General features: G+C 32.0%; 2 long non-coding RNA genes and 1 pseudogene across 4 annotated transcripts; 2 read left to right on the top strand and 1 right to left on the bottom strand.

Annotated features, from left to right (window-relative positions):
- Positions 1 to 826: 826 nt before the first annotated feature.
- On the bottom strand, positions 827 to 2,698 carry LOC114320356 (dirigent protein 23 pseudogene; annotated as a pseudogene).
- Positions 2,699 to 3,692: 994 nt separating this feature from the next.
- On the top strand, positions 3,693 to 9,526 carry LOC114320367 (uncharacterized). 2 transcript variants are annotated; one of them, XR_003649806.2, is made up of 4 exons: positions 3,693 to 3,952; positions 6,872 to 6,985; positions 8,548 to 8,631; positions 9,391 to 9,526. It is a non-coding gene; the product is annotated as an uncharacterized LOC114320367 (long non-coding RNA). The 2 variants fall into 2 exon arrangements; XR_014360636.1 differs by having other exon boundaries at positions 8,553 to 8,631.
- A 295-nt stretch (positions 9,527 to 9,821) lies between these two features.
- LOC145819895 (uncharacterized) lies at positions 9,822 to 11,246 on the top strand. 2 transcript variants are annotated; one of them, XR_014360638.1, is made up of 4 exons: positions 9,822 to 9,905; positions 10,027 to 10,095; positions 10,397 to 10,609; positions 10,931 to 11,246. It is a non-coding gene; the product is annotated as an uncharacterized LOC145819895 (long non-coding RNA). The 2 variants fall into 2 exon arrangements; XR_014360637.1 differs by having other exon boundaries at positions 11,065 to 11,246.
- The last annotated feature ends 8,494 nt before the right edge of the window (positions 11,247 to 19,740 follow it).

Genomic DNA, 19,740 nt, shown 5'->3' on the forward strand with positions numbered 1-19,740 from the left:
GGCTAGTGATTGCTCTACTTTTTGGTTTGGATTTTTGGTGCCTTTTGGTTAGAAAATTTAGAGAGAGATTTGGAAATAGAAAGGAAAAAAAAATGTGAAATTATGTGGAATATAAGTATATTATTTTATTCACATGATTTTTCCTTGCTCCTTGGCATTTTGTTGGCTTCCCACACAAATTCAACAACTTCTCTAACAGCGGCAACGCCAAATGCCTTGAAGCACTTTTTGATAAATCCAAATTTTCATATTTGATTTTATTTCTGGATGAGATTAGATTGAATCAAATTTTCAGTTTTGAAAATTCGCACAACACACTCCTCAATTAACGAGTCTCCCCGGTTTGATTTTAGTTTGTTGTGTTTTTCATTACTTTTCTATTGGAATTTCACCTTCATTTAGGTTTCTGTAGTTGGTTGCGACTGGTGGTGTTTTAAAGCGGTTTTAAATATATATTTTTAATTCCATGGCGGTATTTATCCAATGGAGAATCTTGTTTTGAGTTTGTGTAAATGGAAGTCAGTGATGTTTGCAGTGTTGGTAGTGATGAACTGAAAGAGAAAAGAACAACACAAACAGAGAGAAGGCCGTGTTCGGGAGGGAAAAAATTATTCTGGCTCACTTGGAATGTATTTTTTTTTTTTGTTTAACCTTAAATAATGGAATCACATTATTCAAAAGAGTAATATTATACATTACCTTTCTTATCACATATTCTGGATTACTAAAATTAATGTATTCAGAATAAAGATGGGATGAGAGTCATTTCTCCCCCTTATTTGCACATTTATAAATGTAAAATTTGGATGCCATTGTAACAACATTGTTAAAATTTTGGAGTAACAACAGTAACATTGTACCCAACAATGGCATCACCGGTTGTAAATTAACCGAGTACGTTTTCGCAATGGCATTTCCACGTGCAAACCGGAAAACCCCGGTACCTCCAACTACGGCGATTTCACGTACTGGGACCAAGGCAGAGTCTAGGCCATCTTGGCTGATAGAGCTGCTATTGTATATCCCATCTAGGAAGCCAAAGTTCATGGCGAAGATGAAAGCAAGCTTGGTCTGGCTGGACGAGCCGTACAGTCAGGGCCGACCCTGAGATTTAGGGGGCCCAAGGCGACTTTCGAAAAAGAGGCCTTTCTTACATTGAAAAAAAAAAAAAAAAAAAATTGATGGATAAATGGATAAAAATTTATTTGCACATATAGCCTCCGTTTGGGAAGTGGGTTGGCTTTTTGGCTTTTTGACTTTTTGGTTTTTTTGGCTATTTTAGCCTAGGCTTAAAAGCTTGGTTTGGGAAGGACTTTTTGACTTTTTGGCTTTTTTGAGTTTTTTTGTGAGAGAAGAACGTAATGATTATGGGTTGGATGTGATGTTTTGTTTGTTATGGCTAAAATAGCCTATTTTGTTTTTTGTGGCTAAAATAGCCAAAAAAGCCTGCAAACCCACTTGCCAAACACAGGCTATAGTCATTTAAATTTATTTGTTTCTTGCTATCAAAAAATTTATCAAGCGCTTCCGATTGAGATTGAATAAAATTTTCTAATTTTTGTTTCTTTTTTCTTTTTTCACATCCAAAAATATACTTCCTAATCACAAATCCACACAAATTCACAATCACTGATCTCTGCAAATAATATACTTTCAGAATTAAAGCACAACAAAAATTATAGACTTTCACTGAAGCACATAAATTAGGTAATTTTTTAATTTAAAGAACAAATTATATAGGGCAAGAAATTAAGAGGAAAATTAGGGGAAAAATTAGGGCAACAAATTAGGGAAAAATTTGGGGCAAAAACTTCCTCCATTTAAATGTGATATATATAGAGAGAGACTCACGGTTTTGATGTCCAAAATCGTTAATGCTCGGCGTCCATCAAATATGGAGGAGAGGAGAAGATTGAAAACTCACGGTTTCATCTTCATCAGTCCAATGCAAGACTAACGGTTTTCGTCAAATATGAAAGAGACAGAAATGTGTTTCATTCTTCTTAGAATCTCAGGTGCTGTGTATGTGTTTCATTCTTCTCAGGTGCTGTGTACGTGTTTCGTCAAATATGCAAACAAGACCCATGTGAATTCATTCTGTGGGTATATCATGATGTTCATTGGGCCTCAAATCTGATATATCATGATATGAATTCATTCTGTGGGAATATCATGATCTGTTTTATGTTTTTGGGCCCATGTTCATTGGGCCTCAAATTTGATATGTTTTTTTTGGCCCTATGTTCAATTGGGCTTATAATATTTGAATTTTTTTTTTTTTATATCTAAAACAAAAAATCAAAATTTGGAGCCCTATTTTCAGTCCAAATTTGGGGCCCAAGGCGCAGGCCTCTTTGGCCTGCCCTCAGGGTCGGGCCTGCGTACAGTCCCTGGGCTTGGCCCACAAGCTTCGACAAGGGGTCCGGCCCCTCCATTAATGGGTCGTCGACCATAGCCACAAGACCGAAAAGGGTCGATGAATGTTGGTGGTGACAGCTTGAGCCACCCTAACTACGCTTGGGTTCTTCCCACTCAAGGTGTCGTGGAAATAGAATTGGAGGGTGGTGACAACCTCATTTTGATTGTCACCTCTGGTGGCCCAGTTCACTTGGTTAGGCCCATCTTGGCTTTGAACCAATGCCATTCTTAGCACCAGAGAGATGAGCATCACAACAATAACAAGATCTACTCTAGCCATTTCTTCTTTTTCTCTCTCTCTCTCTCTCTCTCTCTCAATTTATGATTGATGGGGTGCGTTTTGAAGCAAGAAGTGAAGGGGAAATTTATAGGATCACATGTCAAAAGATTGTAGATTTTTTTAAGTTTTCAATTTTTTTTTTTCAATCCTGCTACGCACTATTACAAAAATAGTTAAATATCATACTTTGATAAAAAAAAAAATCTTATTTTTATTGAAAATGTGATAAAAAAAATTAGATTGATATTTTAATCCCACTTAGTGTCGTTTTGGCAACACACAAAAAAAGCTACGTTTTGTGTGCAGCTCAAAAACGCCAAACCATCCCAAAACGCTGAAAATCCCATTTGGAAAGACCCAAAAAAGCAACACCTAAATTTACCAAACTATCCTCTGAAACATTTTAATTAATTAATTCAAAAATCAAAAAGTAAGAATATTTTGGTCATTTTAGAGTGATGTGACACTTTTAAAAAATATTAAACCAAAAATAAAAAAAGTCAGCTTTTACCAATTTCTCAAATCAATTCTAAAAAAGTCAAAAAGCTTGGTAAAAAGTCAAAAGTTAACTTTTTACCAACTTCTCAAAACACCCCCTAAAATTTATTTTTTAATCACACATTCTAATGAAGTGTGATTATATATATATTTTTTATGTCATTTTTCAATTAAGTGTGATTATATATATATTTTTTAATCACACATTTTAATGAAAATGTAATTATATATACACTACTATTTTTTAATCACACATTCTAATTAAAATGTGATTATATATACAATACTATTTTTTAATCACATTTTTTAAATAAGTGTAATTATATATATATATATATATTAATCACATATTCTAATTAAAATATAATTATATATATATTATTATTTTTTAATCACACTTTTTAAATAAGTATAATTATATATATATATATATTTGATCACGCTTCCAAATAAGTGTGATTGTATAAAATATTTCAATTTGATTTTTATATAAAATATATAATTTCTAAATTCGCGCGCACCCGAATGACAGAGGACGACTCTTTCATTCCCAACAGATTGAATTTCACAAGCACACAGGTCTTTCTGAAACGAAGCCCTATTTCGTTTTCTTCAACCCTTTGATTGTCAAAAGGAACATAGTTAGGCACAGAGAAGAGAAGGGTTCGAAGGAGCAAAATTGCAGGAGAATGGAAGGGTCTGAACTGTCTCATCGCAGAGAGATGGAGAGCTGAAGGAAGGAGCAAAGCGAAGAAGGTACTACTTTCTCTCTCTATCTCAACCCTCTGTCTCTCTCTCTCTCTCACACACACACACACACACACACATATATATATATATGTATATCTACCTTCTTGCAATCGTAATTAGTTTATGATTTTGAACTTTGTTTTTGTTGTACATTACGATTAGATTTGGAATTGTGTAGATTTCATAGAAATTTTGCTACCTTTGAGCAGATTCTCTCTCTCTCTCTCTCTTCTTCTTCTTCTTCTTTTTCAGCTTCTTCTTATTTTTTCTGTTGACAAATTCGCAGGCATGGGTGCTTCTCTCTCTTTGCCCTATAAATTGCAATTTCTGTGCCCTAGTTGATTTTTTTTTCATTGCCAAATGCCTTCTTTTTTTTCTTGTTAGAAGAAGATTCCCAATTTTGGGCTCTATTTTGTGAAATGTATGTCTATTTCTTGAGAGACATATATGAAAATTGGAATGAGAGACTAATTAGTTGCATGTCTTAATTTCATTGATTTGGGTTTTGGATTTTTTGCACTGTTAGCTGTGTTTTTATAATGTGGATTCTTTATGTTTGATGTTTTGCATGTTTGAGAATATTTGTTGATGGAATTTATCTTGATATGTACTTGGGTTTTTTAATTAGTGTTTTGAATATGGATCAACCTTGTAAATCTTGATTTGGGCATATTTCTAATTTAATTTGGAGTTGGTAATCAAATTTTGGTTTGGCATGCAGTTGCCCTTGTGTATGTTTTTGGATTTTTGTTTATAGATCAGCAACCTTGATTATGAAATTTATGTTCATGTGGATCAGAGTTGTGGTTATGATTTTAATTATAGTTCAATTTACAGTTAATATCTTCAGATGTGGCTACGTTTCAGATTCAGAAGCCCTTTTTTTTTTACTTTTCTTTCTTTTTCCCTTTTTTCTCTAGATTTTTTTTTTTTTTTTATAATGATTCCCAAACACAAATTAATTTTTATAATCGTGATAATCCCTTGTTTATTCGAAATCAATGTTGTCAATATTCCTAAAATGTTTGTCAAACCCATAGGTTTAATGACAGATCTAGTAATTTTATGAGCACATTTTTTTTTACTACTTTGCAAATAAGGGATGAAGCCAGGACTTGAACAGTTTCTAAATCTTGCACTTATTTAGTGGAAGCTAAATTTATGTCAAATTTTACTAATTCATAGTGTGATTATGTTTGTTAACCGGCCACATGAGTGTCAACTGTAAATAACTGGCAATGAGAGACTAATTAGGAAAGAAAAGTATGAAAATTGAAATCTCCAAAGCAGAAACAAATAAAGCGGCATCTTGAACATATGACAGGGTATCTGGTCTGAAATTGTAAAATGGTGGGGTGTAAAGTTGGTTATTCCAGGTTCTTTCATTGTTTTAATGAATTGGTGGTTTGGGTCAAAATTGAGATTGTTACATGTTTTTTTCCCATGGAAATTGTCAAACTCTTGCTTGACAGGAAAATGTGATGTTGTGTTTATGACTTCTGATTGAAAATTATGTAGATTTAATATTTCTCTTTTCGAGACAAGTATCTTTTGAATTATATTTTGGCACAATTGTACAATGAACTCCATCTGAGCATTAAAAGGGAAAGATAGAACTCTAGCTTTTAGAGGAAAAGAGAGAGAAAAATTTTAGGGAGAATAATAAATAGGCTGCCCTGAAGCAAGGCAGAGTAGAGGATCTGAAATATGGCGAATATGTTGTGTATGTGGATCTGGTCTAATTTTTTTTTTAAACTTTTTTTTTTTTTTTTTAAGGTCATTAGAAACAATGGGCTACATATCTTGATCTTCTCTAGTCGGATTACATTGAGGGGTGAGTATAATTTTGTTAGTATCTTCATCTTTTTCGGTGTTCTGAATGTAAAATATATATATATATATATCTTGATGTGCTGTAAGGGCCTCCAGTTGCGGGAGCTTTACTATTCTTTTAATTCTTTGTTCTCAATGAATTGAATGTAAAGTATGTTATTCTACCTAGCTTTGCTAATCTTGAAGTGCACCTTCATTGCGATTTCTTGTATTAAATATCTAAATGTCTCATGGGTGAAAACCAAGTAAAGAGCATTGTTGAGAGATAAAACAGATGATAACTACAGCTTGCTCTGTAAGTATGTTTTTCATAATTTAATTTTCAAATCACTAAAAGCACTTAACATAATATATTTGTTGAAACAAATTACTGCTACTGTGTTGCTCCTGAGTTGGCTGTTGCTTGTGTTGAGTCTTCTCCTTGGGTTTGACCTTGCGGTTTGCTGCCTTGCTTCACCTTGATTGTTGAAAGTTGAACTGGTTTGGTCCCAATCATCTGTGGGTGATGGTTTGGTCCCAAGATTTTCATTTGTTATTAAAAATAATTAAAATGAGGCCTGTTCCTAATACAGATTTGCATCTATGCATCCAACCAATTCAACTTGCTTTGTTTTGTACCTAAGAAACAAAATCTAGGACAAAAAAACACAACCATAAATGATTAATATTATATATATAAGATTAAAATCTGATGATAGTTGCAGATGTTGCTGCTGTTGCTTGTGTTGAGTCTTCTCCTTGGGTTTGACCTTGTGATTTGCTGCCTTGCTTTACCTTGATTGTTGAAAGTTGAACTAGTTTGGTCCCAATCATCTGTGGGACCCTTCTATATCAGCACACACCTGCTGGGCTTATAATGTAATCCAAGGAGCCTAGGAGACTGCTTTAACCTTGTTTTTTTGGTGGCTGTCCTAGCCTGATTGCACACAATGTTCAGTCTAGGTTCTAAGCCCTGTAAAGTGTAGATTTATTCCTGTAGTGTAGCTACTTGTAGGAATCACTGAACTTCTTCTTTGTTGAGAAAAAACAGTTTTTTCATTTTAATTCTATGATAGTGTCTTTATATGGAGAAGCTTTGTGTTCCTATTGTAGGCCATGTGGGAGGATAACAAAACTAGATCAAAGTGCGTTATCGTCAATCGATGCCACTTCCCTGATGACTTGCCAGAGGTAGTTGGCCGACTGTGTTCCCCTGAAAGCAATGAGGTAATTGTTATGTCCATTATTTAATTTAATTTAATTTAATTTTGTTGTCTGCGTGCATGTGAACAAGCTTAAATTTAGAAAGTATTAGCTCCCATCCTGATTGGTGCTGTGAATGTCAATGAGTTAGGGTGATAATGTAAAAAAGTGACAATGGGTTTTTTGTAATGTTGTCATTCCAATTACTGGTTTCTAGACCTAGGTCTTGGCCAAATTGGTTACACATTTAGGTTCTATTGAAATAGTAACTTTACTCAAAATGTTATCCTACAATTTATTGCTCATTGATGATGCCATGAACAAGTATTTTCAATCCTTTCTGATTTGGGGTTTAAGCAAAAAAATCCATGTTTAACAATAGTGTAGGGCTTGTATGAACTCCTTGTTGGTCCATTATAGGTTTATGAGTCTAATCATGGTAGGGCTAGTAAATCCTAGTCTTGGTTGTCTGGCTGATAGATACTATATGTCAAAATTTATTGCTTTTGGGATATTTATTATATCTGGTAAGATTCTTACATAATTAATTTGTCATTGGCTATATCGTTTGTGATGCTATCCTTGGATTTTCCATGATACATGTCTAACTTTGCGTAGTGAAGAAATTGGTGCAGCTGCTAAGGCATGGCCAGTTGGAATTTTTGGGCTAGTATGACCTCAAATTTCTTAAGTGCCATTATGATTTTTGTAGGTTCATTCTCTAAAGAATTTCTTTCTTGTCCTTCTTTAATGGAGTGGAGGATTTGTGGATCTGTGTCTGCTTTAGTGGTACCAATTTTCTGATCACAAGATCCAGTGATCTATAATATTTAGTGTTATATGTAGTGTCGTCACTATTCTTCCAGTTTCATCCATTCATTTTTTAATGTTACAACATGTTATTGTGTGTAATAACTGTTTAATCTAAATAACCCGTGTACCTTCAAACATTAAAGGCATGTTTGGTAACATTTCTGTTTATAGTTTTTTGTTTATTTTTACAAAAACTTTAAAAATTGTAACCTTACAATCTTTACATATTAAGCGGTTTATTTTCTTACAAGAAAGTTATTTCTTTGACAGTTTGACTTTTATTTGACCTACTTTAAAAGTTTTTAAGTATTTTTCTCTCTTTTATTATTATTATAAAAAAAAATTAAAAAAAAATATTTTAAAGGTGTTGGTTACTATGCAATTAAATGCTACTGCGAAATCTAAGATACCTTCTCTGGCCTTGTTTTGGTCACTAAAATCATATCTACCATGTACCGTGTTGCGTCCGTACTTATCTTTTTTTACTTGACCATTGAAATCTCCACCTATTATTCTCTCTCCTCCAGTTATTTTTGCATTAACTCATCAGTTGATCCCAAAATTGTCTTTTAATATGTTCTCCAATCCTATTTGGCGTGCATAGGCGCAAACCACATTAATTATACTTGCTTCAATTAGTATTATTTTGTCCCCTATTGTCGTAATTCTTACTACCTTATCTTTAAAATGTTTAGTTCCAATTATTTCTCTTCTTCTTTTTTCTTCAAATTTTAGTTCTTGATATAATACTAAATGGCTTCTCTTCTTGCCAGTGTAGGGTTCTATCTTGTTGATGACTCCCTTATTTTCAAGGTTTATTTTGCAACTTTAGCTCTAGCCTCAAGAATTTGTCACAGGTATCACAATCGGGGCTTGGTTTGTAGTGTTTTACAGCCCTAGTCGAAGAATTACTAATCAATTATTGACCTAAGTTGCAATATATTATTTGCTAAAAGCAACTAATAGATGACATATGAAATTGGTTCTATTTGACCTACCCCCCCAAAAAAAAAAGCAAGCAAGAAGAAGAAGATTAGTAATGCAGTATAGATTGATTGATGTATAATCAATTATTCACCCTGTATAAGCACAAGCTTCTTAAGAACCGACCAGGATACTTTAATGCAGTACAGATTGATGTAGTTCAAATGGTTTTACACATCCATATTTCTTTTTGAAGGTCTTTTCTCATGGGTGTTTTCAATATTTGGTTTTTAGGCTGTTCTGGCTTAGGCTTGGTTTGGCATAATAAAAAAAAGTCAAAAAGTCACTATCCTATTTAAGTCATATCATCTTATTTAAATCACATCACCTCTCTATTACATCACTTCAAACTCAACCCATACCCAACCCATATTTCATAAAAAGTCAAAAAGTGCACTTATTTAGGACACCCCAAACAACCCTGAAAATTGGGAGGCTCCTGTAACTATTTATTTATTTTCTTTATCTATGCATCTTGTCTTTTTGTTTCATAGTTACATTACCATCCAGAATCTGCAGAACGCCTTCTTTCAAAGTAGTTCAAGCGTAATATCTTTGATTCCCAGAAGTTCCAAAAACTCCCCCTTTAGTATTTCCAACTACTTATATGCTATCAAATCTAATATTTTCAGGCCCTCTTCCATCCAAGCACTCAAATTTTCTCTGCCCTTTGATTTGGAGGAAAACCCAGAAAGATGAGATGAGAGAGTTCAGCCATTTCATATCAATATTGGGGTTGGGAAGAGGGGAGGCAGAGGGATGAGGGTATAACAATTGATTGACGCAGTCATTTGCTATTTTCTATGGATTCTTTGCAAAATTTTGTTAGTGGTTCTGCTTCCTATAGGACTGGCCATATTTAGCTGTATGCCAACAACATTAGCCCTGTTTGGTAGAGCTGTGGGAAAGTGTTTATAGCTTGTGCCTAAACAGCTTATAGCTTATAACTTTCAGCTTAAGCTGATTTCCAGCTTATTCTTAAAGCATCTCCTGCCCCACTCAAAGAATAAGCTGATTTCTAACTTCCACAAAGCTATAAGCTTAACCAAACACATCAAAATAGCTTAAATTAAGCTGAAAACTGAAATAAGCTGTAAATAATTTCTGCCAAACAGGCACATTATCAAGTGGAGTGGCGTTGACTCGGGTATGTTAATTCGTATTAATGTTCCCTTGATTTAAGTTTTTGCTCCATTTTGATTTAGCAGCAGACCGGGACAGAAAAATGGTTGCAAGTTTGACAACATGATTTAATTGCTGAAATGCAGCTTGCTAGGGGGAATTTTGCTCTTGCGCTTGCAATGACTGTAATAGCTAATCTGCTGGGAATCTTGATTGTAAGTTGCCAGAGCTATTCATTAAAACATCAGATTATGTTTACATACTGGTTCAGCTTAGTTTCATTGCTGTAAGTTTTGTTGCCTTATTACATTTGGTATTTACACCAAACTTAGATCTTTTTGAACTGTAATTCAAGTATTTCTGCAAGTTTCCACGGTACTATCTTTGATGTTTCTTATTACTTTTTTTGATTTGGATTCGATGTTTGTTTTTTCTCTGCATCTTGACTTTGGGCATCCAAATGGTAGTGGAACTTGCTACTTATCTTACCTGCTTCTTGATCTACATATCACATAGGGGATCTTGATGACTGTCCAAGTTCATGCCACTCCTACATTTCAATTAGCTCTCTTAGTAGATAGTGTTGCTTGAAGAGCAATGGAGAATCAATGAGGAACTGAATGCAAGAGTACAAAACTTGGAGTCTAATAGTGTGGAGGTTAATGCCAAGATTGATTTGATGTTACAACAGATTAGTCAGGGAGGTTTTACTCCTGATTTATCATCATAGTAAGTACCTTCTGCATATATAACCAGTTCATAAATTAAGCTCTCTCAATAACCTTAATCTTCATTGTCAATTCAAAATAAATATACATACTCTGTTTAGAGTGATTTGGTGAGAAATGAAGAAGGGGGTGTTTGGTTTATAATTTTGGATTTGTTGATTCTATATATATTTGGTTTTATGACTTTAAAATATCCGGCCATATATTGAAGATTTTCATTTTGGATTTATTGATTCTATGTATATGTCATATTTATATATGGTAATACAAACATTTTATACTAGTAACAATCAAAGTCGTTATTCCTTTTCTATTGATGCAGGGGATGAAGAGTCAATGTGATGAGAAAATTTCTGATTTTGTCTTTTATAAGACAAGAACAGTCTCTACAAAAATAGTAAGTTTATTCATATGCTTCTAGCGGTTTTTGAATTAATTTGCGTTTTTATTTTTCAGGTCAAAAATTTCCTGGAGAGATGCAAAATATGGTCAAAGAATTCAAGAACTTAGTTTTTTGAAGTTTTTTTTTTCATTTTTTAATATATGTAATCATAGTTAAAATTTTTTTATTAATTCCTTTGTATGTACTTTGAACATTTAACTTTCATTTATGAAATATATGACGTTATTCCATTTAATATATGGTTGTGATTCAAAATATATATAGTATATAGTGTGTATTATATTCTTCAAATGCCCGTACAAAAATAATATTGATTATTCTTCAAATATGTTGAATTCTTTTTTTTTTATCACATGTTTTATTAGTTATTAATTACTCTTAAAAGATGTGATCTAAATGTTATTAATTACACTTAAAATATGTGATCTAAATGTTTTTAATCACACTTAAAAAATGTGATCTAAATGTAATTAATCACACTTAAAAAATGTGATCTAAATGTTAGTAATCACACTTAAAAGATGTGATCTTAATATTTTTAATCACACTTAAAAGATGTAATGAAATCATTTTTTAATGACATTTAAAAAGTGTGATTAAAAATGACTCTTTTTAATCACACTCCCAAATATCACACTTTAATAAAACTTAAAATGTGTGATTAAAAAACATACATCACACAAAAAAAGTATGATCTTTATCTTTATAGGTAGTAGTGACGTAGCTCGAATTTTCTGTGACTCGAGTGACTCAAATCCCAAAACGACATCGTTTTGGGATTTTTCATTTTTTTCCCCCTTTTCTTCATCATTTCCATAACTCACAAAAGAAGAAGAAAGAAGAAAAAAGAAAAGAAGAGGAGATCATCAACAACCAACACATCATCATCATCACACAGAGACTTCATAGAGAGAGAGAGAGATATAGAGAATGAAAGAGAGAGAGATACACAGAGTGAGAGATAGATACATAGAGAGAGAGATACAGATATGTGTACACACAGATCTATGTATACACACAAAGGATGGTGGGTGCCGGTGATGGTCTCCCCTCCCTCTTCTCTTCTTCTTTTCTCTTCCTCCTTCCTTCTCTCTCTTCTCTCTCTCTCTCTTCCTTCCTACCTCTGTTTCTATTTCAGATATAAAAGAGGGAAAAAAAAAACCAAAATAATGTCGTTTTGGATTCGGGCCACTCGAGCCATGGAGAATTCGATGCATTTTTCTTTTTTTTTTTAGAGGCAGTATGCTAGGAGCAGGAGGTTAGTAAATTTTTCATGAGTCTAACTACTAATACCAAGCCCTTGTATGAAATTTGTCTAGTTGATTTTTTTATTATTTTATAATTTAAAAGAAATTATGTTTAAATTATTTTTGAATTTTATGAATTTATTACTATAAATTTAATTTTTTTAGTAAACGATAGATAGCAAACGTGTGGGCCGATACATTTGTGGGGAGTTATTGGGTTCACTTTTGGGCTTAGTTTTGATAATTTGAATTATTCATATTTTAGGATTTGTCGAATATATTATATTTGTAAAAAATTAAATTGATCGGATATTGAAAATCACGTGTTCAGAACATCGAACTAAAAATTGTTTATTAAAAAATTAATAAATAGTTTTATTTTTTAATAAAACGATATTTAGTTCAATGATCCGAACACGTGGGCTCCAATATTCGATCAACTTGATTTTTTACAAGTATAATATACTTTACAAATCCTAAAATATGAATAGTTCACATCATTAGAATTAGACCCAAAAGTGAGCCCAATGGTCCACCAAGTAGGGAACCAAGTAGAGATCCTCCAAGAAGACGATCTAGACTTGCATGTTAAGGAGGTGTTTGGCAATAATTTTTTTTGAATTTTGGATTAAAATATAATTAAAAGATAAATAAATTAAAATAATTGATAAGGCAAAATATCATATTAAATTTATAATCATTTCATTTTTTTCTCACAAATATCACATTTAATTATAAAAAAATCTAACATTCTTCTCAATTAACACAACTATGTTAATCTATTAAAATAGTCAAAAATTAAAATTACCTACTAAAATAATCAACTTTTCAAACACCCCAGAGTACTTCATCATATTAAAGATTTTAGTTTAAGTACTTCCAATAAATCTATATGCACAAATAGTTGCTGGGGACCCCAGTGGGGGTGACCCCAAGCACCCCCACCTCCATGTGGGGCTTTTTGATAGCAAGATAAATAAAAAAAAAAAAAAAAAAAAAAAATTCAGCCAATGAAAAAACAGTGGGGGTGGTGGGGGTCACCCCCACTGGGGCCTCAGTCATTTTCCCATGTTATATAAGTATAAGGTTATTTATAAGATCGTGTTTGAATTTTAAATTTATGTTAAGATGTATAAAAAAATAAAATTTAAAAAATAATTTGTAAATTAAATAAAAAGTTAATTTTTTCACAAATTTCTTTCATTTTATTTTTCATCACACAAATTTAAGATTCAAACTCAATCTAAATATCACATGTTTTTGCGTTTAGTCAACAGACCGCTAAGCTAATTTTTTAACCCCCAAAAAATAAGGATAAATTATAAATACACTCTCTAAGATTTGTTTGAAATATAAAATTACTATATGTGGTTTTAGATATTATATCTCGTTCCTTAAATTTCTAATCACATAAAAAATTACCCTTTTTATTAAAAAATTATTAAGTCAATTAACAATTTTAATGATATCAAAAATATATTTTAATTAACAATTCAGATAATGTTATTGTTATATAGAGGAGTAGTTAGGAATTTTATTTTTTTCTGTTAATTCTATTAAATAAAAAATTCTGATAATGAGATATTTGTAATTTTCAAAATTACAATGACAATTTATATTTTAAGTAAATTCAGAAGGTATTTTTGTAATTTATCCAAAAAAAGAAAATAAAAATACATTTTTTTGTTTCTTTCTTCTTCTTCTTCTTCTTATTATTAAATGGTGGGGTGATAGGAAAATGAACTTTTTTTTTTTTTTTGATTCATTAAATAGATATGCAGATATGCTATTCCAATATACCCACCAAGGAGTATTGTCTCTTAGCACCTAAACCTATGCCGTTGTCGGGGCCGAAGCTTAGGCCCCCATGTGCTCTAGGCACTAAAGAGTATGTTTAATCCCAACAAGAGACTATAGAGACTTAAACTCAAGTCTTGAGCGAAGGATTCGAATGTCTTATTTACTGAACTAACCCCTTATTGTTGATGGGAACATGAGCTCTACTTGAAAGCAATCCTGACTATAATTTTTGTTGGTTACATAAATTATATTGAACAAGTGGATGGGGCTTCATTAAAGAAACTCAAATGACTTTGGCAATGTGCCATCCTACTATAAGGCGATTTAGAAAATTGTGTTTATATTTTGAATTTTGAATAACATACAAATATATTTTTTTAGTCTTACTTAAAATATAGATAACTTTCTATAATTTTAAAAATTATTTGAATTATTAATTAAAAAATATTTATGACATTATTAAAATTGTTAATTGACTTGATAACTTATTAATTAAAATAAATGTTTGCTATCCGAGTATAAATTTAAAGGGACGAGATGTAATTTTTAAAATCACGAAAGATAATTTGTATCTTAAATAAATAGGGAAAATTAGTCTAAGGTCCCTCTTACATTTTTAGTAATGGAAGAGATCCAGAATATTATTTTTTGATATCTAAGGTCTCTAAAATCACACCCTCGTGAAATCTATCCCTTCCTCCGCAACATCCGACATTTGAAACCCCAAATCCTCCACTATCTTCACCTCATCATTCCTCCTATGATCAAAATAGTTCTGCTGCACCAACCTCTCCACCAATTCAATCCACTCAGGCCATGGATGTACCAATTCCACCTCCTTACTCAACAACCCCCCGCCTTCCTCCTCCTTTACCTCCATCTCCGCCGAGCTAGGCTCAATTGGCCTCAATTCAGTGCCACAAAATCCTAGATTGTGGTTTCTATGTTCGTGGATTTTGTTCTTCTTGGACTCGCGCCAAGCGCGTATTCGCTGAAGAGTGTCGTCTTTCTGAGAGCGTTCTCTCTCGATGGCATCGATTTGGTCAAAGACGAAGCTCATACAAGCTGAGAGAGAGGTGGGTTCGGAGTCAAAGGGGTTTGGGGGAAAGAAGAGAGAAGAGAAGGGTTTGGGTGTGAAGAGAAGATGAGAGAGAAAGAGAGGTCTAGTGGTTTTGAAGAGGTTAGGGTTTTGAGAGGAGAGACGTCGAAGGAGAAGAGAGAGAAGAGTGGATCCAGAGATTGAAGTCAAGAATGTGTCTTCTTCAAATCCGAATATTGAAATTTTGAAATGTCATTGAGGACTTAGCCTAACAAGTTTTTTGGTTCTGAAGCTTATGGTATTGGTATCTATTTGTCTCTATTTTTGGTGTTTGAGTAATTCAATTTTCTTCGGTTGCTCAGTTTTCTCTAGATTGAAATTTTCTCTGGTTGTTCAACTTTCTTTAGATTGAAATTTTCTCTGGTTGTTCAATTTTCTCTGAAATTTTTATCTGGTTGTTCAATTTTCTCTGGATTGAAATGTTCAATCCATGTTTATGCTCGCCAAGTGTTTGATTATTTCTCTTCAATCACTCTGTCCTTATCCCCACCAAATTTTTCCGGTTTAAACCAGAGAAATTCTCTGGTGTGGATTGAATTTTTGATTGAATTTCTCTGGTTTGGATTAGTGAAATTCTCTGGTTTGGAAATCTATAGTTTATTTGTGTATATTTCTTGTTTTCAATGCTTATCAACCATGATGTACAATGGTTTGGTTTTGAGTAAATTTTAAGCTTATCATAAGATTACAGATGTTTGGGGTTTGAAGGATTCTGACTTGTTTGCAATATATATTAAAAGAGTTTGAATCCAATGAAATTTCAAATTTTTTCTGCCCTGTATAATTTTCTTTGTGTTTTTCAATTTTTTTTTTTTTTTGAATTTCTCTGGTTTAAACTCAGAGAAATTTTAATTTTCTCTGGGTAATTTTTTCTCCTATGCTTAATATTCTTTGTGTTGTTCAATTTTCTCTAGTTTAAATGTTCCTCCGATGAAGATTCCTCCGTCGACAAATATCACTACCCTCGGAGGACTAATATCAAGAAGCAGAGCACTATCCAGAGAAATTTGGAATTTTCTCTGTGATATGTCCAGAGAAATTCTCTAGATCGAATTTTCTCTAGATCAATGTTGAGGGACCTTAGACATTATGAAAATATTGAGTGTTCTTTATGCTATAAAATCTTAATACCAGGGACCTTAAAAAAATCTCCAAATAAATATCATGAGATATATTTGTAATTTACTCTTAAATTTTTATAAAAAATTGTAAAAGAGAAAGAAAATTAAGAAGAGACTTGTGAATTGAAAATTGACCTAAACTGTTAGCATTACCAGCAGTAATATTGAAGAAATAGATACTTTAAGGTAGGAGTGTAAAAATGGCCTGCGGCCTGTGGACGGCCCAAAATCCGCCCGTGGCCCGGGGTGAGCCCAACCCGTTTGTACCCGGGCCTGAGCCCAACCCGAGCCCCTGGGTCTGGGTCTTCATTTTGAAGTCTGGCTTGGCCCATCTGGTCCAGTCCATCGGCCCGCTTAAGGCCCACTAAAGGCCCGGTCTGAAACTCGGCCCACCCGAGGCCCAGTGTCTTTTTTAGTGAAAAATAATAAAATTTGGTAAAAAAAATTTAAAAAAGCAAAAAAAAAAAGAGTCAAGCTCGAGGCCTGGCCTACTAGCCCGCCCAAGGCTCGAATAGCCTTGGCTCTAGGCCTATTTTTTTGGCCCGTGGGTCGGTTTGGATTGGCCCGAATTTTGGCGGGAGCCCGTGAACCCGAACATGGGCCAGGCCAGGCCGTGCCAGATTTACACCCCTACTTCAAAGTAACGTCTCCATTGGTTCATTGGAATTAGACGAAAGCGAAGTGCTTGGGTGTATAAGGTGTATATCTTATATACTTGTGTAAATTTTCATAAATATACATGATTACCTCACAAAATCATGTAAATTTTCACAAATATACATTAATTCACTATAAGAAATTACACTTTTGGCGATCAAATTTTTAGTTGCCAAAGGTTATTTTTTATTTGCCGAAAGTCAATGGCAACTAAAGTTATTCGTCGTCCCGTTGGTCGCCAAAGCCTAGTCGGCAACATTCAATGGCGACTAAATTTACGTTGGTCGTTAATTATCTTATCTTTGGCTACTAAAAAAAAATAAGATTGTATTTGAATTTTAAATTTTTATAAGAATTTATAAATAAAAAAATAAAAAAACTGAAAAGAGACTTGTGAATTGAAAATTAACCTCATTTTTGAACTTATATTGAAGAATAGTAATGTTATTTAAGATTAAAATTTACACTCATTTTTTAAAAATTAATGGTGTGATAATGTATTAAAATATTTTACACAAACTCCTCACGTATATCTTTTTTAATTATCCACTAATCATCTCATCTATATATGATTAGGTTTAAGAAGTTAACTTATATATCATTTTTCATATAGATCTTCAACTTAACATCTCCACGTGGCAGTCAGAAAACATCATGCCAAACTAACGATAGTCATCTCATGGTACTCATTGAGGCCTCGTTGGCAACACGTTTTTTTTTTTTTTTTTTTTTGGATAAAATAGTTAATAAAGATAAAAAATATTTAAATAGTTAATAAAATAAAATATTATATTTTTAACACATTAATTAATTATTATTATTATTATTACAATTATCTATTTAACTATAAAAAAAAATCATAAATTATCCTAAATGAAATATTTTTCATCTCATAAAATAATTAAATTTCCAAACAAAGTTGAATGTTGGGTTGTGGATTGTACTCCCTATCTGTGAAGATGGGCCCACATAAAATCCCATTTTCTTCCGCATGGCCGATCCATAAAGGCCGTTCGCACAGTCCATGGTTTTGGAGGAGAGTTCAGGCCGAGCAGTTAACGGAGTAGTTTGGCGGCGTAAATTATAGGGGTGATTATAACTTATTTTAATTTAAAAATTTATGTTAGATTATTTGGTGTAATTTTTGTTTGTAGTCTTTTAGGTAGAAATAACTTGAATAAGCTGAAAAAAGTTGATTACTTATAAACTAGGAAAAAAATACTTTCAATTTTTACTTTATGATTATCAATTTTTAACTTACAATAAGCTATCCCAAACAACCCAATGGATCCTCCATCATGTTAAGCACTATGCCGAAGAAAGTGCGTGATCATTGGGATTCTATTTATACTTAAAAAATTATTAACTACTTTTAATTTTTTAATATATTCTGTTCAATTATTTAAATTTTTTTTGTTACTCTTAGTATACATTATAATTTTTCTAAATTATCTTTCAAATTACACTCAAATAAGAACAAAATCACCATATTCGAACTTATACAATGCTGAACAATATTGTTTGATTTGGATTTTCAGATCAAAACAATAATGACGTTAAACAAATTACATATTCGTTTTTCGGTAAAAACAAAACACAAAAATTAAGAATTGTAATTTAATATTTATGTGCATACTTACCACTTCTTTGATCTGTTGTTTCAAAAAACGGTTTTGCATTATTATTCTCATCTAGGCCGACTCGGACGTTTTGGAGATCCAAGGCGAATTTAGGACACAAGACCTTTTATACATATTTAAAAAAATAATAATTATGTGTGTAATTTTTTCTTTTTTGGTATTTGATTGTGTTTGTAAAAGATTACTTCCAGTATATATATCAATTAAAAATTACTTAAATATACATTAAAGTTTACAATAAGAAAAATGACTAAAATAATCTAAATTGAAATATCAAATAAAAAGTATACAACCTGTAACAAAAATCACTTATTTTTTTGGCATTTTTAACTGTAAGATTACTAATCTAGTTCATATAATCCAACTTATAAACTAAATCATTTTTAATGGACAATTTTTTTTTTAATCTTTCATTTGACATGATTGAGCAAAAGTAAGATTTAATCAACTTTAATTTGAAAAGAATAATTGTAAGTAGTATAGTCAAACATATTTTATACATAATTCATACATTTGAAAAATAACCATTCAATAATTTCAAATAATTTACCACATCAATAAGTTTTTGATTTCATATGATAAAAATCTATTAGTTTTAAATAATATGTCATATCAATCATCTATTAATTTTAAATCATAACGGAATTTTGTTTAGATCCTTTAAATTTCAATGAGATTTTTTTATAGGCTAATATAATAATTAACAAAATTTAATGACCTGTTTTTTAGTCAATTTTTTGGGGCTCAAAGTGACAGCTTCGCCAACTTATGCCCAATGCTGGCCTTGTACTCATCTATTGTTTGATTTGGTTTAAATTTTTTTCTATTCGCAAAGATAAGAAACAATGATGTTGATAATAATGGTGAGTTTTGATGGAGTGATTTGGAGTTTTGTAGTGAGGAAAAAAAAGAAGAATATATATATGTGATTAGGATGTACTACAAAAAAATATTTTATTTTAAAATTCAACACATATTATTCTTATTAATAAATTAATATTAAAATATAATAAAAATTAAAATTTTAATTAAACATACTTAATAATTTTTTCAGTAAACAAAATCCCTCATCTGTCATATTAGCTTGGGCAGGAGGCCTTTTTGCATTTAGCAGAAGTGAAACTTTGTCACCTTTTGCTTTGAAAAAAAAAAAATTGGAAAAAAA

Source organism: Camellia sinensis, chromosome 2, assembly GCF_055761805.1.
Source record: "Camellia sinensis isolate YWXY chromosome 2, ASM5576180v1, whole genome shotgun sequence".
Lineage (NCBI taxonomy): Eukaryota > Viridiplantae > Streptophyta > Magnoliopsida > Ericales > Theaceae > Camellia > Camellia sinensis.